Raw genomic sequence first — 26,148 nt, 5'->3', positions numbered from 1 at the left:
TTGTTACTCTTGATGTTGTCCCAGAGGTTTCTTAAAGTACCCTCATTTTTTTTTTTTTTATGGATTTTTTTTTTTTTTTCTGTCCCAATTGGGTGTTTTCTGTTACGTTGTCTTCCAAATCACTGATTTGATCCTCTACTTCATTTAATCTGCTGGTGATTCCTTTTAGTGCATTCTTCATTTCAGTTATTGTATTCTTCACTTCTGACTTGTCTCTTTATTATGGTTTCTTTGTCCTTTTTTGTGCTTGCTATTTCTTTGTTAAAGTTCTCACTAAGTTCCTTGAGCATCCATATAACCATTGTTTTGAACAGTCTCTCGTAGGTTGCTTGCCTCCATTTTGTTTAGCTATTTTTCTAGAGTTTTCTCCCGTTCTTTCATTCGGGAAGTATTTCTTTGTTTCCTCATTTTGGCTGCTGCTCTGTGTTTGCTTCTATGTATTAAGGTAGATCTGCTATATTTCCCAGTCTTGGATGAGTGGCCTTGTGTAGTAGGTGTCCTGTGGGGCCCAGTGGCACAGTCTTCCTGGTGACCAGCTCCCGGTGCTCCAGGAGTGTCCCTTGTGTGTGTTGTATTTGCCCTCCTGTTATAGTTGAGACTTGCTTGCCACTGGCACATCAATGAGTAGAATCGACCCTCAGACTGATTGACTGTGGAGTTTGGCCACATCCATAGCTTATGGGCTGCTGTGTGGGAGACTTGTCTCACTCAGTGGGATTCACCACAGTAGGCTCTCATGCCTGTTTAGACCAATCTGTGTGTGCAGGTCGTAGGGCTAATTGGGCAATGTTCTGTTATGGTCTGAAGCCAACCTCCAAGTATGTTGGTTCTGAGACCTCCTGGGAGGGTCTCTGGTGCAGGCCAAGATCACCCACTGTGACTTTTTGGAGACTACTTGCTAGGAGCTACAAAGTGATTTGTAGTTGTTCGCTGCCTGTGCTAAACCTGGAGGTGTGTGGAAGGGAACACATTATGAATCAAGGATATCTGCCACCAGAACCAGGCCTGGGGTAGCTTTGCAAAAAGCCAGAATACCCTGAGGCCTGCTGCCACCTGATGGCTTCCTTAGATTTCAACTGCTGATAGAGCCTCGTAATTTGTGCAAGTTGAGGCAGGGTCTGAGGCAGGGTCTGAGGGAGTCACTAGAGTGGGAAGAGTTGTGTTCACCAGGTTAATGTAAATTCTGGTTTGGTGCCAGTGCTGAGCCTGGAGCTACTCAGCAAAAGTCTCAGAGCACACTAATCAGTAATTGCCTGGTGGAGGCCTGCCAGTCTTTGATAGTTTCTCAAGAGAGAGTGCAATATGGGTGGGGCTGGCTCTTCATGGAATTGGGTGGGTCTGGGTCCCAGTGAGTAAGCAGGGTGGAGGAGCAGAGCTCACCAGACCAATCAGATTCAGACTTGGCCGTGGTGGGGGTGGGCTCAACACAGGAAAAAGAGCACCCACCTGTCAGCTGCATGGGAGGAGGACCTCACACATGCAACATGCTGACTGTCCTCTAGTTCTTCCCCCAAAGCCACATGCCTCAGTCTGCCCCCCTTTATGTCTCTGACTCCTCCCAAATCACTGTCCTTTCACAGACACCCAAGGTGAGTGTCTGCGAGTGAGTGTGTCTGTGCACAGGCCATTAAGAGGATGTCTGGGTGTCCCACAGCCTTCTGTCCCACCCAGAAGGTTGGAATCTTCACTGTTTTTCACAGCTAGATGTTGTGGAGATCCTCTTCCTGGCACCAGTACTCAGGGCTGGGGAGCCTTATGTCAGGGGTTGGGGTCCTTTGCTCCTCTGGGGTGAACTTTGGTCACTGAGATATCCCTCCTGGTTCTCAACCACCACATGGAGGTTAGGGGTTCATTCTGCATCTGTGCCCCTCTTCAGTCTTGATGTGGCTTCTTCTTTATATTTTTAGTCATAGGACTTCTGTTCAGCTAGACCTCAGATTGTCTTCTAGGTTGATTGTTCTATAATTATAACTTTAATATGTTCATGGAAGCACACAGGCACAGTGTTTACTCCTCCATCTTAGATCTCTACTGCTGTTATTCCAGCCTTACATTTTGAAAATGCATTTGGGATGTCCCTACATATGCATTTGAGGATCACTAGCTTTATGTCTCTAAGCCTCATCTATAAAATAAGAGTAATAATATTCGTTATACCATGGGGATATTATAAATATTAAATTATATAATAGATGCAAAGTGCTGGGTACAATGCCTGCGATATGAAAGATACCTAACGGTGGTTGTGGTTAAAAAGGAATTGAGACAGAGAGGTCTTAAAAGGCTGATAGAATTAATAGTCTGAGGCCTGAAACAATTCTGAACTAGCAACTGATGATGACAGTCTCGTGGTTTCTGTTCTGTTTCCTTTGGAAAGAATTTAGGCAAATCATTATGGTTTAGGCAAATAAAATCAAATCCCCTAGTGCTAAAAAGTCTTTGTGTTCTCTGGTTAACTCTTGTCTTTATTTCCCTAGGTGCCTATGGCTTCTTCTTTTCTTCTTTTTCTTTTTTAATTTCAGATATGAGAAGTATAAGTAACATCATTCCTAGCCGTTACATCCAAGTAGACTTTAGGTCTTAGTATCGCCTATGTCCAAAGAGAATGAAGTTTACTGCACTCTGCTTTGACCTTCACTCTGTGGTCCTCCTGTCTATCCCACCTTCTTTTCAGACTCAGTCCCACACATTTGATAAGATCTGTGAAACCTGGAAGCAGAGCACATCACCAAAAAATTATTTGCTGTTGACCAAATTGCTATAAAAGTCCCTCAGCTATTTCTCATTTATTTTTCCTGTATCTATTTGTGCTATTTCCATAGGAGATGGCTGGAAATAGTTCTTAAAGTTGTAACATATTTTTGTTTTGAGTTACTTGGCCTATAAATGTGTTTGTTTGTTTGTTTGTTTGTTTGTTTATGACAGCAAATCATTTTCCAAAGTGTTGGCATCTTCCTTTGTTTTCAGATGATAAAATATAAAGCTTGTGGATGGACCAGTTTGTATATATACAAATGAATTTGATAGAAAATTAGAATTGAGCATGGATGTTGAGAATTCCATAATGTGATAACTATGGTTTACTTAATAAATATATCTTTCTTGGATTATTAATAGTCATTGTGGCAGGGGAGGAATGTTAATGTATAGATAATGACAATAGATAATTTCATTAGAATATAGATTGTAGTTATTAGATTGGTGCAAAAGTAATTGTAGTTTTTGTAATTATTTTTAATGTTTTAAACTGCAATTCTTTTGCACCAATTTAATACATTATTTTTATAGATTGGAAGGATTTTGCATATTCTACAAAAAACTTTGTAAAATATTTTATTATGTTATATTTATGCATAAATTTCTTCAATGGATTGAGTCCAAACTCTAAACCTAGTCTTAATCTTCCCATCAAGTCTCAAGTTCAAGTTATGTCCAGTGTGACATAAGCTAGTCTCTTTGAGATAGACTTGGCCCTGAATACATCATTGCCCTTTTTTCCTCTGAACTTTGCTCATATATTTCTTCCCAGTCCATGGGAACCCTTTCCAAATTATCCCCAACCCATAGTGACTTCTCCCCTTAATAGGAGACTGGAGAAAGGTAATTATTATTTTTTTATACCCTAGTACACTTGCGTTTGTTACCTGGGATTGTCAGTTATATGTTGTAAGGTCTTTGAGGACAAAAACTATTTCCTTTCATCTTTCTATCCCCAATAACACCTAATACATATTATGATTCTCAACAAATACTTGCTTGATTACTAGACTCCTCTGTTGCAATAAAAAAAAAAAAAAAAAGATCTCCTGTGCTTATGTGTATTAACCTCAGGTCACATAATTGTGGACCAAGTTTCCCACTATGAGACATTATGGAGTTTCCAAGAGCATTGGTCTGCTCTCCTGCAGCTCTTTTGCAAAGCTATATTATCTCAACAAGAGAGCTGATGCAGTGGTTCAAGCTATTATTTAAACAGTCATTAATTGAACAGTGAAGTGTTCTGCTCACCTATGATTGTATAGGGAACTATAAATATATGTACAGTTGTGTAATTATCTCCACCAACGCTACCTTTCAAAATGGCTAATTATCACAAACATAAGAAATGCAAATGCTATCTCTAGATGCTATTCAATAGGACACACACAGGTACTATAATTCTATTAGAAATAGCAACTGTGATTTCATTTGCTCAAATTTGTAGTGCCTGGCATGTTACTTTCCCAGTGACTTGTGATTCTGGCTTGCCCTCCAAGACCCCAAGAAGTGGACCTGTGATTTCAACAACTAATTGCTGCTTTGAACACTAGATTCCAACAGCTGAGTTTCCTGAGCTGGAACTCCAGTCTTCCCATGACTGAATTTCCATACCTATTATATTCATTTCTTCAGAGTATTGGATCCAACTACTTGCTGTCTGACCTAGGAAAAAATTACTTACCTTCTCGTTTTTATTCTGTAAAATGGAATTAATACCAAATTCACATGGATGTTGTGAGAATTAAATATATATTAAATATATATATAATGCATGTTACACATGTTCAATATGTTCTCTTCCTATTTCCTATTCCCAGCCTGCCTATCCTTTAACTTATTGGTCTTGATATGCCAGACCCCATCTTCATTCTCCCTTGCTGTGCCTTTGCTCCTGCCCCTACACCAAGTAGCAGGGACAAATGAGACCACTGACCAAGCATACCTGAAACATCACAAATGATGTCAAATAGTATTATTATTATTTTTACAATGCTTGTTGTGCCACAGTATTTTTTATTTTTGAAAAGAAAAGGTATTATTGTAGCTAGAACATAGAAATAAAGGGGGAAAAATAAGATGTAAGGTGAGCCTGGAAAACTAAACTAGGACCAAATCATTTTGAGTGTGGGGGGCTGTGGTAAGAAGTTGTATTCCTCAAGATTCTGTCATTGATTTCTTTTCTCTGCTGCCTCTTCTTTGGTGGATTTATCCTCTCCTAATATGTCAAATGGCATCCCTGTGGTATACTAGTTGACCAAAGCTTGCTTTTAGGATTCCAGAAATGTATTTCCACCTGCTTTATGTGTATGTCAAGAATTAGATTCCTTACCGTTAGCTCCTTCCCCATGCTTTTCTGTTCCCCTTCCAGTCAGTGAGACCTTACCCTGAATCTTCCTGTAGCTCAACTTTTATTTATCTAAAAACTACTTATTTTTGTTTCTACAGATACTGTGCTGGAAATTCACAAAGGGAAAGATAACAATTCCTGACACATAGCTTACATTTTGTTTGGAAAATAATTATAGAAAAGTCGTATTTTCTGGTTTTTGTCCTATGGCTTTTTCCCCCCATTCATTCTCATCTTGTTTGCTACTTCTGCCTTCTTTCTCCAAAGTTTAAGTTTTGGAGTTTCCTACAACTTGATATATGAATCTCTTCTGTCTTTCAAATTTATATTACCAGTTTAGATCTCTGCTCTGAATTGCTGGCTAATTAACATGAAACTTTCCTTATGTTCCCTACTTGGAAGTCTAACAGACATGCTTATCACATTTGTGGGGCTTGAAAAATATGTCCACACATGCTTTGACACTCCTTTCCCTCAAGATGGAGTATGAATTCCCTTTCTCTTGAAAGTGAACTGATCTTAGTGACTCACTTCTAATGAAAATAATGCAGTGGAAGTGATGCTGTGTGATTTCTGAGACTGGGTTAGAAAAGCTAATAAGGTTAACAGGCTTCTACCTGGCTGTGTCTATCGTAAGACACACATCTTGGGAGTCCTGAGTTGATGTGTAAGAAGACAGGCTACTCTAAAGCCACCATAGTATAGAGACTGTGATGAGATTACACGAAGATAGACACGCAGGAGGAATCCCAGCTCGTCTAGCCCCCAGCTGTTTGAGTCTTCCCGGGATCAACCACCAGACTTATGAGAGAACAAGGCTTCAGATAATTTTAGTCCCTGCCGTCAAGCCTTTCAGCTGATGACAAATGGAGCAAAGATGAGCTAATCCCCATGAGTCCTGCCCATACCACAGATTTGTGAGCAATATCAACGTGGTTGTTACAAGCCACTAAATTTTGAGATGGTTTGCTTTGCAGCTATCTTAATTGGAACAATGTCCAGAATGAAGGTCCTGATATTCTCCTTCACACCTGTTTATTGTTCAGTCTTTCAACCTTAATTAATATCAAATCTATTCTCCCACTTACTTGGGCCAAACTTTTGTCAACCTCACTTTCCCCCTTTCTCTCATCCACTTCATCTTGTCAGAATATTGTATCATCTTGACCTCCATAAAGAGCCAGAGTTTGACTCTTTTTCACCACTCCCACAGCCACCAAGGCATCATTTTTGATCTGGATTATGGCAATAGTCTCTTTGGTACATTTACTGTGTTAATAGCCCCAATTATTTACCCCTTCCCGCACCCATGCCTTCCACCTATGGATTTGTAGCTGTTCTGATTTAGAGGGAGAGAAGAGTTCCCTTTGCTTTGCCTTTTAGTTCAGCCATGTGATTTGCTTTGGTCAATGTGAGGCAAGCAAATAAATCTTACCTATTTCTACTTGTTCTCTTGCTTCTCTTTGATTGCCTTAAGTACAAGCCTGGGTTGTCTTGCTAGAGCACGAAAGACACGCATCACAGAGTTAAGTCATTTTCGTTACCTAAATTGAGTCCTTTCAGATTAGCAAAGCTGCCTAGACAACCGCAGCTGCCCAGAGGCATGAATGAGCTCAGCTATGACCACAAGACTTGCCCAGCTGACTCACGGGTTCATGAGCATTTGCTTCAGCCAGTGTGTTTTGTAGTTGATGTTACACAACATTTTCGTGACTTACACAGAAATTGATGCCAGGAGTGAGATGTTAAAACCTAAAATATATGTCATTGGCTTCATCTCTGAAAATGGGCCACAGACTAGAAAAATGTCAAGGAAATTGTTAGAGGAAACTGAAAAAATGGGGGCTATTCTATGTAATTATGAAAGAGTTGGGAAAGCAGTATCTTATGGTAACTTGGAAGATGGAAACTGATGATTTTTTTGGATTTGAACAAAGAGATCTCCAGGTTAAAAATGAGAGTGTCAGCTTTTTGATAGCTACGTACAATGTATTACTTTAAGGAAGAGCTACACTGTACCACGAACTGGCTGGTTTGAAAATAGAATTTAAAGGGGTATATATACATAGTGCCTAGAACAGTACTTGACAGTAAGTGCTCATAAATATTTGTGGAAAGAATTAATTATTTATTTGCAATTTCAATAGGTAGTATGAATAAAAAGCATACAGCTCCATGAGATGCTATAGCACAAGAACAATTATCTTCTTAACTCATTCCCAGAGATATTTGAATTAGAATGGATGACTTCTGGGCGGTTTAATTCATCACCATTAAAACGTACTGGTGTCCTGACATAATCCTTTATTGTAGACTTCTTAGTGAGGTTAAGGCATCCTTCCAGAAGTCACTCACATAATACTTCTTAGAAATCTATGTACATGATATTTCCTGCTCACGTAGTTCCTTTTAGGTTGCATTTCTCAGTCATATCACCATGTCTGATTTTTTAAAAATATCCTTCCAGGCAGACGTTAGAACCCAGAAATAAAAAGAGATCTCAGAATGATGCCTGACTAGCTCTTGGTAGAAGAGAATGATTTTCTTCCATTGTCTGTGATTCACAGAATGGGGTTTCTGGCTAAATATTGACCACGGCTCGTTGTCTACTCTGACCTTAGGTTTAATTGTAGGCAATTCTTCACCTAGATTTTGGCCATTACCTTTTCCACATTTTCAGTACTTCTCATATTTTCCCTCCTTCTGTTTTTCTTCTTCACCTTCCCAATTGACTAACATAATTTGAATTTTGGTCTTGTCTCCAAAGTGCTGCTTCCTTTCCTACTGCTTGGTACCCTCTGCACCCTTGATGAGTCTGTCCTTTGCAGGGAACAAGACATCACTGAGCACTTCTGGGCCCAGGATGACCCTGACAGCATCAGCTTGTGTGTCCCTCAGGTTGGTCCCAATTCAACAGAAGACTGTCTGAGTCATCCCTAGGGCCAAAAAATAACTATGAAATAAGTGTTTTCCCAGTTCTTCAAATATACTCTTGTTTAGGGAAGAACAACTTTAACAAGCTTGGTCTCTGGGGAGGTAGTTTGAAAACTACTTATTATGTGATTTTGCATTTGGCAGAAAGCTTTTTCAAGTGAACCTAAAGCTACTGGAATCCTACCTGCTGAGCAGACTTCCTGGGTTGTGAAAGAAACCCTCAGTTTCAAAGCATTTCTCCAATTTATATGCAGTACTCCTGTACCTCCAGTTGCCAGGAACTGCTCTGAAGCTTGCCTCACAATATCAGATTTCTCTATCAAGTAAAACCAAATATAAGCTATGCTTGTCACCTTCTGCATGAATTTAGGAAAGGCTCCAATGAGAACTGAAGAATCAGAGGGCAGCAGAGAGTCCCTGAATTTAAGGTGTGAGGATACATCATCTGTCTAACTTTAACACCTGGACAGAACTTCACCATGGCAAACAGTGTGGCTCCCTTTAACACAGCCACCGTGTGAGACTAGACTCTTGTCCCAAAGGCTGGTTTTGTTTTAAATCTTACCACGTCTCTCTTCCCAGTACTTTCTTTTAAAATCTCAATGGTAAAACTTGTATATGGCAAAAACTTGACTGCATAATGAAAAGTAAATGTCTCTCTCACCTCAGACCTTCAGTCCCTTCTCCAGAGACAAATACGGTTAAGAGTTTCTTATAGACCTTCCAAACACTTCACATGTATATGCAAGCGCATTGCCTTATTTTAACATGATAAATGAGAGAAGACTATTTCCACAATTCTGTACCTTGACGTTATCGCTTTAAAATCTTGAACGCCTTTCCATAATCAGCACACAGGGGTGAACCTCATACTCAAAAATTGCTATCAAGTATTTCATTGTCTGCATATAACATACTTTATTTAACTGATGGGCAGTTAAATTTTTTTAGTCTTTTGCAACTAGAAAAATATAGTACAATAAAAATTCTTGTATTTTCATATTTACATATATGTAGCAACTCTATGTTTCTGAGAAATTCCTATTAGAAATTCCCACAGTTTAAAAATCATATATGCATTTAACAAATTGCTATACACTGTTAAGCGGTTATAGCAATTAATATTCTCCCCAAAATATATGAGACCATCAGGTCCTCATACTTTCAGCAACACTGTGTATTATAAAGCTTTGTTATATTTGCGTGTATGATTAATGAAAATGGTATTTCAGCTTTAAAATAATTAATCAGTTTGCATATCTACCCTCTCTAATAATTTTATTTCATCTATAATCATTAATTTCCTTATTGGTCAAATCGGGATGATAATAACACTGAACTCAAAGTATTTCTGTGAGGTTTAAATAAATTAATACAACTAAAGCACTTAGGACAGTGCCTGACATAGCATAAGCTCTCGGAAATTAATTGCTACTTACTGGTAAGAGTAATTACCATTACTCTTATTATTATCAGCATTACCTTGTTTATGTGTATGCACAGTTTATGTTTCTGTACATATGAATAGTCTGGCATGTGCTTTGCTCATTTTCCTGTTGGATTATTGGTATGTTGATCTATTCAGATCCTCTGTCCATTTTTAATAGCATTGTTTAGGTTTTTGTGCTATTGAGTTGTATTTCTTTATATATTTCAGACATTAACCCCTTATCAGACACAGGCTTACCACGAAGACATGGCAGGTTTAGTTCCCGACTACTGCAATAAAGTGAGTATCACAATGAAGTGAATTATAATATTTTTGTGCTTGGAGGGTCTCACCTTCAATTTGTGGAAAAGGCAACATCGACATTAACTAGTGCGAAGAGCAATAAAGCAAAGCACAATACAGTCAGGTACACCTGTAGGTCATTTGCTATATTTTCTTCCATTCCGTTGCTTGCCTTTCGTTTTGTTGATGGTTTCCTTTGCTGTGAAGAAGCTTTTTAGTTTAATGTAACCCCACTTGTTTATTTTCACATTTATTGCCTTTGCTTTTGGTGCCAGATTCAAGAAATCATTGCCAAAACTGATGTTAAGGACTTGCTGTCTATGTGTTTATCCAGGAATTGTATGGTTTCAGATCTTACATTCGAGTCTTGGGGTTAGTTTTTGTGTATGGTCTTGATGGTCCAGTTTTATTTTATTTTTTTAACATGAAGCTCTCTAGTCTTCCAAGCAACATTTATTGAAGAAACAGCCCTTTTCTTATTATATTTTCCTGGCTCTTTTATTATAAATTAATTGACCCTATATGTGTTTATTTCTGGACTCTTTTAGTCTGTTCCACTGATTTACGGATATGGTTTTATGCCAATACCATGCTGTTTTTATTATTATAATTTGTAATATAGTTTAAAATCAGGGAACGTGATGCCTCCAGTTTTGTTCTTTTTTTGTCAAGAGTGCTTTGGCTATTCGGGGCCTTTTGTGGTTCCCATATACATTTTAAAATTATTTGTATTATCTCTTTGAAAATTTGCCATGTAATTTTGATAGGGATTACATTAAAACTGTAGATTGTTTGGAGTAGCATGAATATTTTAATAGTATTAATTTTTCCAATCTATGAGTATGGGATATCTTTCGGTTTATTCATGACTTCAATTTCCTTCATTGATGTCTCACAGTTTTTAGTGTATAGGTCTCTCAGCTCCTTGGTTAAATTTTTTTCTAGGGATTTTATTATTTGATACAATTATAAATGGGACTTTTTCTTTGTTTCTTTCTGATAATTTGTTATTAGTGTATAGATATGCAGCTGATTTTTGTATATTAATTTTGTCACCTGTGCCTTTACTAAATTGTTTTATTAGTTCTAACAGTTTTTTGTGGTGCCTTTAGGGTTTCGTATATATAATATCATATCATCTGCAAATAATGACAGTTTTACTTATTCTTTTCCAATTTGGGTGCCTTTTATTCCTTTTTCTTCCCTAAATTCACTGGCTAGGTCTTCCAGTACTATCTGGAATAAAAGTGGCAAGACAGGACATCCTGGTGTCGTTCCTGATCTTAGAAAAAACAAAAACAAACTTTCGGCTTTTTACTATTGAATATGTTAGCTGTCACTTTGTCATATATAACTTTTATTATGTTGGGGTATGTTCCCTGTATACCTGCATTGTTGAGAATTTTTATCATAAATGGATATAGAATTTTGTCAAACTTTTACCACATCTATTGAGATGAACATATGATTTTCATCTTTCACTTTGTTAATGTGGTGTATCACACTAATTGATATGGGGATGCTGAATCATTCTTGTATCCCTGAAATAAATCCCACTTGACCATGATGTATAATTCTTTTAATGTATTGCTGTATTTGGTTTGCTAATTTTTTATTTTAATAATTAAAAAAAAAATTTCAATTGCATTTGACATAAAATGTTATATTAGTTTCAGTGGGATGTGGTCTCAGGGAATCAACAGGATGGGGCAAATGATTTTAGCCAAGTTGATGGAGACTCAGGTGTGGTAGCTGCCTGTGTCAGCATGCAGGTGGTGGGGAGGGCTCAGCAAAGAAACCATGGCTTCTGCCAGCACTTCTGTCTGGAAGAAAGCTGCCCCTCCAACCCTCTCCCTGAAGCCAGACAGCTCAAGTCCTCCTTTTATGTCCCTGGCACCTTTCCAGTTGCTGCCCCATCTCTGGAGCTCAGAGTGAGTGCATCCATCAGCAAGTAAGTCTGTGCTTTTAGAGGAATGCCTGGGATTCCATCAGCTCTCTGTCCCTCTCAGCCACAATCTGCTCTGTTTTTCACAGCCAGAAGTTGTGGAGACTACTCTTCCTGGCACTGGAATCCTGGGCTGGGGAGTGTGGGGTGGTGCTGAAACCACTCGCTCCTCAGGGACACCTCCACAGTTAAAATTATCCTCCCAATTTTCGCTGCCACACACAGGTGTGGCACTAGCCTGTTCTGGGTCTCTCCCGCTCCTCCTACCAGTATGGATATGGCTTCTTTTGTATATCCTTAGGACTTCTAGTCAGCTACACTTCAGGTGATTCTCAATGATGTTTGTTCTGTATCATTCAGAAAGGCAGAGGGAGAAAAAGTAACCTTTCTACAACTTTAATAGGGGTTGGCAAAGTGCCACCCCCCACCTCTGTCTGTGAAGCTCCCCAGGGCCTCAAAGCCCGTTCTTCCCTGGCTTCTTTGTAGAACTAAAGCAAATACATGGAGCACTGTTTACCAGAAGCAGCCAATGATGCCCCAAGGAGCAGTTATCCCTGAACTTGTAATGCTGTCAGCAGAGAAAATGCTGATGCGATATTTGAAACCGAATTCAGGGGAGAAAGGAAGTGGTCCAAAAAAAGAATGAATAGGCGTAGCAGTGGTTCCCTTTAAATGTCCGCCAGCAAGGGCAGCATGTCCCAGTATCACCCTGAGATCAGTAATTAGAACTGACATCTAAGAATCACAATCTCCCTAAAGTGATAAAATAACCCAAGGTGACCATATATTCTGATCTCGGTTTCCAACTGTTTGGGATGAGTGGGTAGCTTTCATGGAAAACCCACTGTTACTAATAATAGCAGGCATATGCAGTTTACTCTGTGATGGTTCTTAAACTCTTACTTTCATTAAACTAGTTTGATCCTCGCCACAAACTTATGAGATGGATGCTGTTCTTATTTCCACTGTACAAATAAAAAATTGAAACTCAGAGAATATAAATAAAGTCACTCAAAGTTGGGTGACTTGTAAGTGGTGGGACCAAGATTCCAGCTCCAAAGTTTGTGTTGTCAACCTGTACCCTCTCTGCAGACTAGACACCAAGGTATTAGTGGGAACTACTCAGAATGTATTGAGAACAGAGGCAAAACCCTAGACCTGGGCAAGAGGGTCAGAGAAGAGCTCCTGTGCAAAGTCATCTAAATGAGGAGTAAGAATTAGCCTGACAATGGGGGCTGCAAAGGGAGCAACAGGTACCATGACTTGCAGAATAAAGAAAACTGGAGCGTTTTCTGATAAATGAGTCTATTGCAATATGATTGGAGTGTAGAATTTAAAAGAAAAGAGGGAAAATGTGAGGCTTAAAAAGTTAAGCAGTGACCTATTCCCAAGGGGCCTTACATTGTCTTTAACAAGTGGATTGTGGGTAGGGGTCTGGAGAGAGCACTCTCTTTCCAGTCTTCCTTTTAGCATAAATGGGCAATGTTAGATGAACTTGCTTTCTTTCATATCTAACATATGGGGATGCAATTGTTGATAAATTTGTTCATCATTGGTAAGCAATTTAGCAGCATATCGGCTTTCTGGACTTCTGTTCTCATTCCAGTATAGCCTTTAGAAAAAACACTGATGGGTAAAAACTTTTTCCCTGGCCACGTTCTGTTTCTCTTAAAGATGATTTCTGCATTGTCAGGATCACCATGTCTTCCAGATGCTGCCTCAACCATAGAGCCCACAAAATAACTCTAATAATTGCAATGGATCGATTCTCAAATGTCTAGCCCAGAGAAACAACATCGCTTGACACAGATAAAAGCATAGATTACAGAAACAAAGTCTGTGTTTTGACCTCGGCTGTCCACTTCGCTGCTAGAGAACACTGGACAAATGCCTCAGTTACTCTGCCTTAGTTTTATCATCTATAGATGGGGGAAAATAATAGCACCTACCCCTTTTGGCTCACATAGATGATTAAATGGTTTATTACATGTCAAGCACTTTGAACAATGCGTGGCTCATAAGAAGCACTTAATAACCATGAGCTGTTATTGGTATTTGTCAAAGATAGATAGAGATTGTGTTATGAACAAAGAGCTATGGGAATACAGAGAAAGTAGCAATTTATTAGGATAGAGGAGTGTTCAGAAAAGATACCACAGAAAATTTTGCACTTTTCTGTCCTGTTTTTGCAGAAAAGACAGACATAATACCATCCTCCTCCCCTGCCCCCTCAGCATTAGAGCAAGTACTTCTTGTCTCCGAAGGAGTGTTTATTGCCATGTTCTTGAAAGAGGGTCCTAACCTGTAGATCACTAGGTCAAGCTGTCTCTGATGCAGAAAGGCTCAGGACATCATTTGTTCACATCATGTCCTAAAAAATTGATGTGTGCTCCTACTTTAAGAAAATCTCATTTATAAAAATCTAAACTGGAACGATAAGCCACTGGCCACATTTCAGCAGAATTATTTACTCTATAAAGTGATTTGCAGCAAGGTTATTTTTTAAAATATTAATTTACAACATCTTGACCTGTGCTTTTTATGGAATGGGTGAACATTAGCTGTGGAATTTGAGTTGCTTAGCTGGGGTAGCAGTGAACAATTAACTAATGTTATTTCTAAGTCTTGCAGCTTGTAATGTGACATAGGTATTACCACCCATGCTTTACAGTTAAACCAAGATCAGAAGTTTAATTGTCTTAGTTTACAAATCCAGTTTATGAAAAATCCTGAATTAAAAACTGGACTCCAGTACCTGTGATTGTCTCTATATGATACAACTTCCAAACACATAGGTTTAAACATACTCCAGTAGGAATTGTCACTTATTTGGTATTATAGTCTCTCCACTAAGAAAACTACAGGTCTTTAAATCAGAAGAGATTACCAGCTTCTAATTTGTTTTTGCTAGAGTGTCCTTGCTACCTTTGGTCCTCTCTTCAGCTTTGGTGGCAACGTAAAACCATCAGCTTAGCCTCCTGCTCCTACCTAATTCTGCTTTCTCACCTCATTTAACAAAATGTCAGCTTGATGGTAGAATTCACTACTTTGCAAAACATAAGATGGAAATTTTACTCAATGACCCAATCCTTAAAACTCTAATTAAGCCTATTTCAAGCCTCTGTCTAAATGTGGAGCTGACAATTTAACTGGTTGTTCAAATACAGGAGGAAAGAGAATGTTCTCCCCGAGTAGGACTCTAATCCTTTTTACATTGGCAAGAACAAAAATGTCTCTAAAGTAAACTATTTCTTATGTAGTGAAAATTTTCCATGATGCTCTGTTTTTGGGAGCACTTCTGGATATCATATTTTAGCCATTCACAGGTTAATCACAATCATTTTTTTGTGTGTGTGTGTAGTTGATGTTACTAACCATTTGCCCTGAATCCACTCACGAAAGCATTACCTTAACTGCTACCCCAAAAGAAATAAATTCCCCCAAATTTGTCCAGCCATACCTATTCTTTCAGACCAAGTTGCTTTCAATCTGTCTGACTAAAATTTAGTTCCGCTCTGCCTAACAGATCACCTGGAGTTGGATCCTGGCTGGCAGAACTTAACTACCAGATTATGTGTTTTCTTAAGATAGCAGACTACAGAAAATTTTCGTTCTCTCTCTCTCTCTCCACATATTTGTTATTTACTTGTCCTCAGCCCAATGGGTCAAGAGGTCTACTTGGACCTCAGCAATACAAGTTCTCAAGGAAGAGATGAAGAAGACAAAGGAAAGTAAGATTTAGAACCAGTATGAAGCTCTCAGTCTTGGCAATGCATAAAATAACCAAGACTTTGTTTTGCTTCCTTTCTATATTAGCATTCCTTGTGTTGAGGCTCAAGTGGTGGGAACACTGACAAAGACAAACAAAAATGTCCAAACTGAAAGGGATTTAAGATTACCTAAGCCACCTACTGCCATTTATTGATCATTTTGCAGAGATTCAGACAGATGAGTTGCCCAAGATCATTGAGGTAGTCAGAAAACCAGGTCTTTGGTATTCAGCCTATTGAACTGTGCACCAGAAGCAAGGTCACTTGTTCATTTTCTGTGGTCGGTAACTGCCACCATTTAGTATGGTTTTCTTTACTTACAGTCACAGAAGCTGGAAACTACACTCAAGCATAGAGCCCCAGTGATGGGTGTGGATTCATCAAAAAAGAAGAGATTGTGCAGAGTAAGAGGCGGTATTCTGGAGGTAAGATACTGCCTTGTCTTTTAAACTTCTAATATACTTAGATTGAGTATTTAGGAGGTTTAAAATATAATTTTATGATCACATTTTTATTTGAATGGATAATATGGTAACTGGAGATGAGAAAACAGTATGGTGGAGTCACACTATTGCTCCGTCCACCCAGTGACCTGCATGATTTCTAACTTTACTAGTACCACCAAGATGTCCCTTTGTTGGATTACGGTCCCTTTGTTTTCTGTTTGGCATCCATTTATCACATCTCATGCATGCGAAATCTATAGATTTTAAGTGACTTCTAATTTTCAAGTTCCCCTCCCCCATTCAGATCCATGTTTCTTGCAGGGAAGGGGTACCAGCACTGTAGATATTGACATGCTAGCCATAGCTCTGAGGTCCAGGAGTCGGTACTGATTGTGGTTCTTCCCCAGTGCACTGCTCTGTGTGCTCAGTAGCTTGCTGCTGTCAGTGCTGCGATCTTTATATTTGTTTTGTGCTGCCCCTGGTCAATTAAAACATTGATCCAATATTCCAATTCTCCTTGGCTTTGCTTCAGCCTGTCTTTTAACATTTGTCTTTTCGAAATTGCTCTGGGCAGGGCTGGTTTTAACAAAATTGTAAGTTTGGAAAAGTTGGTTTTACCTGTGTCTCCCTTTTCTGTGCTCTTGCTTCACTCATGGCTTTCCCCTGTCACATCACTACAGGAATAAGACTTCCAGGGAGGTCTGAGTTTATAGGTATTAGTTGGTAAAGCATCATTCATTCATTCATTCCTTCCATTCATCAACAACTTTTTATCGAACACCTACTGTGTTCAAGGCATTGGTAATTTGCCTAACACATTCATAATTTCTGTCATAGGCTCCATGTTTTTTGCTAGGTCATTTCAAAAACAACTTAATATTTTGCATTGAAATCAATTTACTGTCTATTTAAATTTATGTCAAAAATAGATTTGGGAGTTTATATTTCTTGCTTTTTTAAATTAAAGTTTATTGGGGTGACAATTGTTAGTAAAGTTACATAGATTTCTTGTCAGGAAGCAAACTAAGCATTGGGTGCTGACTCTGTCTTCCACATCAAATCTAACAGATGCTAGAAAAGGTAAAGTTCATGAGAGCAAATGTGGAGCTTCTCATAACAAGTGGTATAAAATTGTGAAAATGCCTCAGGAGGCTTAAAGCATCCGGATTTCTTTTTAAGTGAAAGACGTGGCAGCCTGGAGCAACATGAGAAGGATAGGTAGATGGTCCCAGGCACCCATTCCTTCTCTCTCTCAGATTGCCCAGGCTGGAAGGCATGACCTGGCAGCACATGCCCTTGGCTATAGCTTAGGGTACCTCCAATATAGCAAAATGTGATTGGCACCCACCAAGTTCCCAGAGTCCTAAAAAGAAAAGGATTGGAATAAACAACTACACAGTACCTCGAAGGCCTACTCTAGATTATTAGATTTGCCTCATGTGTAGTGTGATTAAGAAAGCTGGGATAAAATCTAGACATGAATGAGTCATAGCAAGTCAGCCCAGAGCCCTGATGGGATAGGTATCTGACTAGCTATATGTATCCATCCAACAGATAACTTATGGCACGGCTGCTCTATTTTAGACATTGTTATAAGTGCTGAAGATAGTAGTAAATGATACAAAGTTCCTACCCCAAGGAATTTTCACTCTAAAGGGAGAAAATGGACAATAAACATGTAGTAATTGGATAATTTACCATGAGCACCTTCTCCCATGTTCTATCTCCAGTATAGGCCAAATAATTGCCACACAGGTTGAATATCCCTGGACAAAGGAGAGCCGGGATGATGTGATCATTGATGTCATGGGGCACAACATGACTCTAGGAAAAGAGTGGAAACAGTTAAGCAAATTACAGTTGTCCCTCGGGATCTGTAGGATATTGGTTCCAGGACTCCCCGAGGATACCGAAATCTGAAGATACTCGAGTCCCTTGTACAAAATGACGGAGAACAACGCACACAGTCGGCCCTCCGCGTCCTTGGATTCCCAACTGTGGCTCAAACACTGTTTTCCATCCATGATTTGTTGAATTAGCAGATGCAAAACCCTCAGATACTGAGGGCAGACTGTATATCAATAGACAATCCACTTAGAGCTCCCTTTCCCCCAAATCACGGCTAGAAGAACAAAGTTAGGATTAGACTTCACTCTTCCCAGATATAGAGGGAGCTAACCCTGCAAAAGGACTACCAATAAGATAACAGTACAATTTTAAAGTCACAAAATATTTGATGAGTGTGACCACAATTACAACAACAAAAATACATGGTAGAGAAAGCAGAGCTAATGGAGCAGAAAAAAACACAAACTTTGAATAAGCATAATACATATCCTCAGGGAAATAAGGAAATTTATTCTAAACATGGAAAAGGGACAGATGTTTCTAAAGAAAAACTAGTTAGAGATATTGGATGTGAAACAATGTAATTATTTAAATAAGGGTTCCATAGAAAATTTAAATAGCAGAATAGGTACAAAGACTTAATTAATGGGCTGGAAAATCATATTGAGAATATTATCCAGATTAAGGGGATGGCGTAAATAAATGGGCAGAACGTATTTGAAACAAATTCAGAGATAAAGAAGATCAAATCAGAGTGCAAACATTTATTTAACAGGAATTCCAGAAAGGAATATTAAGACGATAATGTGGGAAGGTAATCTTGGAGGAAAAAGTGAGTAATTTCCAGAACTAAGGGAAAGCACATGACCTTAGATTAAAAATGGTTTCAGAGGGTGAAGCAGCACACATTAAAAAAAAACAAAGAAATAAAAGCACACATCCAGACACATCAGAGTGAAATTTAGCAAATAGCTTCCAGAGTGAAAAACAAATCATCTATAAAGCCACAGGCATGAGGTTGGACATCACATTTCTCAAAAACAACAAGACAATGAGATCATGTGTTTTTAGGGGTCAGGAGAAGGAATTGATTTCAATTATCCAGAAAGTAGATATTTGAAATGATAGGGTAAAGTAAAAATCTTTTCATGTTAACATTCATAGACCTTATCTAAAGCTTTTGTTGAGCATATTCTCTAACAAGAATATAAATTAGTCAGGAGGAGAGCAGGAATAATTATTGAGAGCAGGAATAAATAAGGGAATTGGTAAATATTATATGTTTCGTATGTGGAGAACTGACCCTGGGTGGTGAACACGCAATGTGATATATCGATGATATAGCACAGAATTGTACACTTGAAACCTATGTAAGTTTACTAACCATTGTCACCCCAATAAATCATTTTTAAAAAAGAATTATATATCTACAAAATCTAATCTAGAATTTAATGTCACATCAAAACAGGCGACGTGAATTGCAGTAGGGTACAGGGGAGATAAAAGTCAGCCGAAGTTCTTATCGTGTGTGAGCGAGAGACATGGATATTAAAGAAATTGAGACATTGACCTAAAAAAGAGAACTATGTGCTTTAATGGAATTGTAACCATCAGAAAAATGCGATGAAATACATACAAGTTATGACAATTAAGTCTGTGAACTTGTTGCAATGATGTTAACCTTTTCTGATATCAGAGGGATTATTCATTATGGATTTGAACTAACTGGACAAACAGTAACCAAGTTTACTATTTGGAAGTGCTGAAAAGGCTGCGTGAAAAAGTTGGACGACCTGAACTTTTCACCAACAATTCATGGCTCTTGCATCACGACAATGCACCAGCTCACACAGCACTGTCTGTGAGGGAGTTTTTAGCCAGTAAACAAATAACTGTATTGGAACACTCTCCCTACTCACCTGATCTGGCCCCCAGTGGCTTCTTTCTTTACCCGAAGATAAAGGAAACATTAAAGGGAGATATTTTGATGACATTCAGGACATCAAGGGTAATACAATGACAGCTCTGATGGCCATTCCAGAAAAAGAACTCCAAAATTGCTTTGAAGGGTGAACTAGGCGCTGGCATCACTGCATAGCTTCCCAAGGGGAGTACTTCGAAGGTGACCGTAGTGATATTCAGCAGTGAGGTATGTAGCACTTATTCTAGGATGAGTTCACGAACCTAATTGTCAGACATCATAACTCTCCCCTTGTAAGTGGGAAAGCTCATAATGACTCCTTTCAAAGAATACAGTATGGAGAAGGGGGAAAAATATAACTTTACAGTGAAGAAACCAGACAAATACAAATTCTCTCAATCAGCTGGTCAAGATTAATATCAACAGGTGAAAGTGGCACTCAGTCTCTGTGGTCTTCCTGCCATAATCCATAAATCCAGTTTAATCATGAGAAAAACATGAGGCAACTCCCAACTGAGGAGCATTCTACAAAATACCTGGTTAGTACCTTTCAAAACTGGTCAAAGTAACCAAAAAGTAGTGAAAATCTGAGAAATGGTCACAGCCCAGAAAAGCCTGAAGGAACCTGATGGCTAAATGTACTGTGAAATTCTGAATGGGAATAGAAAACAAATATATTGGGTAAAACTAAGGAAATCTGAATAGTGTATGAACTTTAGTTAATAACAACATATCAATACTGGTTTATTAATTGTAAGAAATGTGCTCTGCCAATGTAAGATGTTAATATTTAGGGATACTGGCTGTGGGGTATGCAGAAACTCTCTGTATTATGTCCACAAGTTTTCTGTAACTCTAAAACGATTTTTAAATTGTTTAAAAAGTTCATTTTAAAAAGGCTAGCTGACAAGCTAGTTTTTTTATTTTAATTGATCATAGTACTAATGTAAGATCTTAGTCTATAAAACTCTTAGAAGAAGACATAGGAGTAGTTTTTGGATTAGACAATAGTTTCTAGATATAACACCAAAAATATTAGCCACAAAAGGAAAAAGAAAATCAACAACACCAAAATTTAAAAAAAATAAAAAATTGTAGTGCAAACAATACATCAAGAAAGTGAAACAGCAACCCCCCTGAATGGAGAAAATATTAGCAAATGCTATGTCTGATATATATCCAGAACATATAAAGCATGCGTACAACTAAATAATAAAAAGAAAATGCAATTGAAAAATGGGTGAAGGATATAAACAGACTTTTCTTTAAAGAAAATATACAAATGGCCAACATTTGTGTCATTAGTCATTAGGGAACTGCAAATCAAAACCGCAGTGAGATACCACTTCACATCCACTGAATGGCTCCAATGAAGTGTTGTCTAGGATGTGGAGAAATGGGAAACCCATATATGCTGCTTTGGAAGTTCCTCAGTTTGTCAGTTCTTCATACTGTGGTCTAGCTTTTCCACTTTTATGTACATACGTAAGAGGAATGAAAACACATGTCCACACAGACTTGTACATTAATGTTCATAACAGCATTAATTATGAGGGCTAAAAGAAGAAAACAACACCACCAGTGTCTACCAACTGATGAATGGAAGGACAAAATGTGGCATATCCACACAATTAAACATTATTTGGCAATAAAAACATGAAATATTGATGCATGCTACACTGATACATGCTACAACATACATAAATCTTAACATTATCCTAAGTGAAAGAAACCAGACAGAAATGAACACACATTGTATGATTCCATTTATATGAAATGTCCAGCATAGGAAAATCCATGGACACTGAAAGTAGATTAGTGGTTATCAGAAGCTAGAGGTGGGAGGGAAGGACGAGTGGCTGCTAATGGGTGTAGGTTTCTTTTGGGGGTAAGGAGAATGTTCTAATTTAGAGAGTGGTTATATTTGCACAAGTCTGTGAATAAACGAAAAGCCATAGAATCATGGCCTTTAATGACTGAATTTTATGGAAGGAATTCTATCTCAACAATGCTGCTATATATATTCAAAATTAAGCATTTAGAAAATTTGAAGATAACAAATACAATGCTTGATTGAGTAAACAGAGAACATATTTCGTCTTCGGCACCCATGAACTGTTCTTCAAAACCAGTCATGTAGCAGGTCACAGAGGAATTTCAACAAATTCAAAGAACCAGTACCATACACATACACGTAATGGTCTTTGACCACCATGCCGTAAAATTAGAAATTATTAACAAAAGGACATATTTAACATTCCTGTGTGAACCAGATCTATAATAATCATGCCTCTATATAACCCCTGGGTTAAAAAGGAAATCAAAAGTGAAATTGTAAACTACTACAGCTAAATAAAATGAAAGCAGTGCATTTCAAAATGTGCGTTACGCTCCTAGAGAGTACCAAGAAGGAAATAATAGTTTTCACTATAATTACCAGAAAATAAGTAAGGCTGGAGATACATGAGATTCAATTCAATAGGCCAGAAAAAGAGAAACAGAACACATTTAAAGGAACAAAAAGAAATGAAATCATAAAAAGAAGGCCAGAAATCAATGGAGTACAGGAAAACAGGGTAATTTTTAAAAAGCATGCTCTTTGCAAAACCAATTATAACAGATAAACTTGTAGCTAAACAGACCACGATGAAAAGAAGAAACACAACATGCAAATTCAAAGAAAAATGTGAAAATATGTAAAATATAGTAGATTGTAGAAAGGCATTAAATATAATGAAAATTTGTCATACTCATATGCTAACAGACTGGAAAACCTAGGTAAATACATTTCTAAAAATGTATTTTAGAATACATGTTTTTTAGAAATGTTTTAGAATACATTTCTAAAAAACAAAACAAAACAAAACAAAAAACCCACATAAAACAAAAAACAGTATCATTATCCTAGAAGATATAGGAAAACATAAAAGGACATTAGCCATTCAAAAAACTGAAATGGTAATAAAGACCAAATGTACCTTGGACACGTACTTTGTAACCCTCTTTCCATCACACTTTTTCTGGCTCAATTTTTGGGCAACTAGTTCTTCCCCCTCCAGTCCACTTGTCAGATTGCTTCTTGACTGATCTTTTTAAATAGTAAATATAATAATGACCCTTCCTGCTTATGGGTCATATAACTGTGAACTTCCTCCCTACAGATTTAGGGTAAAATGCATAATCTTTGGCTTACTCTTTGCCCCATTTCTCAAATGGGTTATGTTTCTCTGCTTTTTGATGCCTTTGCTCATGCTTCCCCCTCTCCTTGGAATACCTACCCTTTCAAGCTTTTCATCATCTCACTATTTCTCATCCCTTAGACCTCGAATAGACAACTTACCCCTAGTCTGATTCAGCTTTACTCACTTTGCATTCTTGTTGCAATCTGCAAATAAGTAAATAGTATTTGTTCTCATAAATATAAAACCAGTATCACTTGGCATAAAGGGAAGGCAGGTGAAAAACTAAATAATTTTTAGCATTATTTTAAATGGGTACCGTGGCCTGCTCTTGACTCTCCACCTGAGGTCTATTCTCAGTTTACTGAAAAGGATATCACCATATGTGGGACAAGTGGTTAAAAATAAGCACTAAACCAAAATTTTTTTCTCTTTGATATTACAGAAGGATTGAGAGAGAACTGTAAATAGAATAATTTCCTGATTTCAATAGACATAATTTTATGTCCCATACATAGGAGTACAGAGATTTGCCTAAGGTATGATTTCTGTCCTCAGGGAATTCCTGTAAATGCCAACTTTGCTGTAGTATTTGCATTCCCATATGGGCTCTTAAAGACTTTAAAAAAAAAAAAAAAAGAAGAAAGAAAAACAATATGGACTTTCCAAAAATCATAACCAAATTTCAATGTAGAGGAAGCTAGTTGGGGAAAAATGGTGCACTTTAATTTACAGCTTGTAAATATGTAGTTGGCTGCTTATTCCTGCATTTTGTCGGTGGTGGTTGATTCCTGATTGTGGATAGTTAAATGCTATCCACAGGTACCATGTGACAGTGAACTTGGTACAGCAAGTTTTATCCTGAACATAGATAAAAGCAGCTGATCTGGAGTCCTCGTCTTCCTTCAGGACACCATGCAGGTGTCTGGTAAAGTGAAACACTTGCTGACGAGAGCTGCCATCGCCAATATGTGCGCGTGTATTTGTGTACCTATATCTATGTATCTATCTGTGTATGTATGTATCTATGCATCTATGTATGTATGTATGTATGTATCTCTCTCTCTCTCTCTCTCTCTCTCTCTCTCTCATCTATCTACCTACCTACCTATCACCTATCTACGAGGTATGATAAAAAAATATGGTGAATGTTTAAGTCTAAAAAAATATATATTTAAAAATTAAAGACACATGGCCATTAATCCCCCTCAAACTACTCCCTCCTCACTTTGAACACATTTATCCCATCATTCCTGCCAGTTTCTGAAGCAGTTCTGGACGTCTTCTTTCATGAGTCTCTTTGGTTGTGCTGTCACGGCTGCTTCAATGTTCTGCATTGATTCAAAACGTTTACCTTTCATGGTCATTTTGACTTTGGGGAAGAGCCAGAAGTCACATGGTGCCAGATCCAGTGAATAAGGTTGATGACACACTGTAATGTTTTTATTTGACAGAAATCGCCATATACCAGAAGTGATATGTGACACAGAGCATTGTCATGATGGAGGATGAAGTAAAGACACTCATGAAAGAGTACTTCCAGAACTGCTTCAGAGAGTGGCAAGAATGATGGGAAAAGTGTGTTCGAAGTGAGGGGGAGTATTTTGAGGAGGATTAATGGCAATGTGTCTTTAACTGTGATAATTTTTTAAATTTAAGTATTCACTGTATTTTTAGGTCACACCTCATATTATTTATCTATGTATAATCTATCTATGTATCTATCTATATATGTATCTATTTTTCATGTATCAATCTATGTATCTATCTATCATCTATCTACCAGGGGTGCCAAAAAATGTACACAAGTGGACACTTTGATCAATGTGTTCAAGCAGTAGTTCTTCATAAGCAGAAGAGTTTGGACGCTGATGGTAACCACTTTGAGCACCTCTTGTAATTGCAGAAGTGAAAAATGGCTTGTATTCATCTTTTGTTATCAGTATATATTGAGTATTGCAATTTTAATACAGTTTTTCTTAAAATGTCTATACTTTTTCTTGGCATCTGCTCTATCTATCTATCTATCTATCTATCTATCTATCTATCTATATATCATCTATCTATCTATCAAAATATAAAGATATATACAATTTAAACTTAAGTGGGAAATGCTTTGTGAGGTTTCTAAGTTTCTTTTGATGGTAAAATTAGTTTTAGAGAAATTGTTAAAATGTACTGGTTATCAGATTAAAAACACCTCTGAATGTTACCATCTTTCAATTGTGATTACTCCCACTTTAAGTTAGCACAATTTCTTGTTAATCTACAGAAAATTGGTTTTATAGAAACTCCAAACCGTAACAAAATACATTTTTCCCTAAATATTTACTTGTAATTATCACTGTACTCTGAAGAAAAAATTAATTTAGCCTCTATTTCTAAGCCACTAAGAAACATAAGTAAACAAACATTAAATCAGAGTGTCTGTCTTGCAAATTATAAAATCTCAAAGTTAAAATAACTATAGATGTCATCCACCTGGTGTGGTAGAAAGGAAGGGTGAATCAAAATTGTGGAACAATTTCCGTGAGCCATGCCCTTCATAAGCACGATAAGGATATGGAAACCCAGGAAGAATATTTACTATCCAAGGTCAAACAAATAAAACTGGCAGAGCAAAAACCAGGATGCAGACCATCCTGTCTCCAAATATGTTTTGGCAGCGCCATACTGCTAATTTCACCCAGATGGTATCTTCTAGTTCCAGCTGGAGTTCTTATTCTCCCTAACAAGCTGCATGCCCTTAAAAGTATTAGCCATACTTTTTTTTTTTAAATCAGGTTTATTGAATATAATTTATAGGTATATAAAATATTATTCAAGTATTCTAAGATTAATGAATTCTGACAAATGTATTCAGTCTTGTAACCACCACAACAAATCAGGATGTAGAATATTTCCATGGACTCCAAAAGTTTATCCATACTACTTCATCCCTGACAAGAGGGTGCAGACCTACTTTACTCATACCTCCCTGCTCTACACAAGTATAAATCCTACAAATGGCACAAGAGACAAACAAGAGGTGGTTTTAAAAAAGTCAAACTGGCTTGGGACCCCATGACCAAAGGAATAGTACAACAGCAGGACATCTTGCTTTTTCCTCACTCAACAGAGCAAGGCCACTGATATCCAGTGTGTCCTAATCCATATCTTAGCCAATGATTGAAGCCCAGGTAGGCTCATTCCTCCCCACATTGAATAGGAGTCCCTCTGATAACATAAAGTGAAAGGAATTTAACAAAGAATGCCTTAGTCATAGC

General features: G+C 37.8%; 1 long non-coding RNA gene across 2 annotated transcripts in view; it reads left to right on the top strand.

The window, feature by feature from the left end:
* Nucleotides 1-24,871, top strand: part of LOC109440954 (uncharacterized) — a 120,093-nt gene extending 95,222 nt beyond the window's left edge. For both annotated transcript variants that reach the window (XR_012498628.1, XR_012498629.1), the window contains exons 2-3: nt 15,812-15,913; nt 24,337-24,871. This is a non-coding gene — a long non-coding RNA (uncharacterized LOC109440954). The remainder of the gene's footprint in view (nt 1-15,811; nt 15,914-24,336) is intronic.
* Nucleotides 24,872-26,148: the final 1,277 nt, after the last annotated feature.

This window comes from Rhinolophus sinicus, linkage group LG09 (assembly GCF_036562045.2).
Source record: "Rhinolophus sinicus isolate RSC01 linkage group LG09, ASM3656204v1, whole genome shotgun sequence".
Taxonomy (NCBI): Eukaryota; Metazoa; Chordata; class Mammalia; order Chiroptera; family Rhinolophidae; genus Rhinolophus; species Rhinolophus sinicus.
The sequence above is the reverse complement of the archived record's forward strand: the minus strand, read 5'-3'. Positions and strand labels throughout refer to the sequence as shown.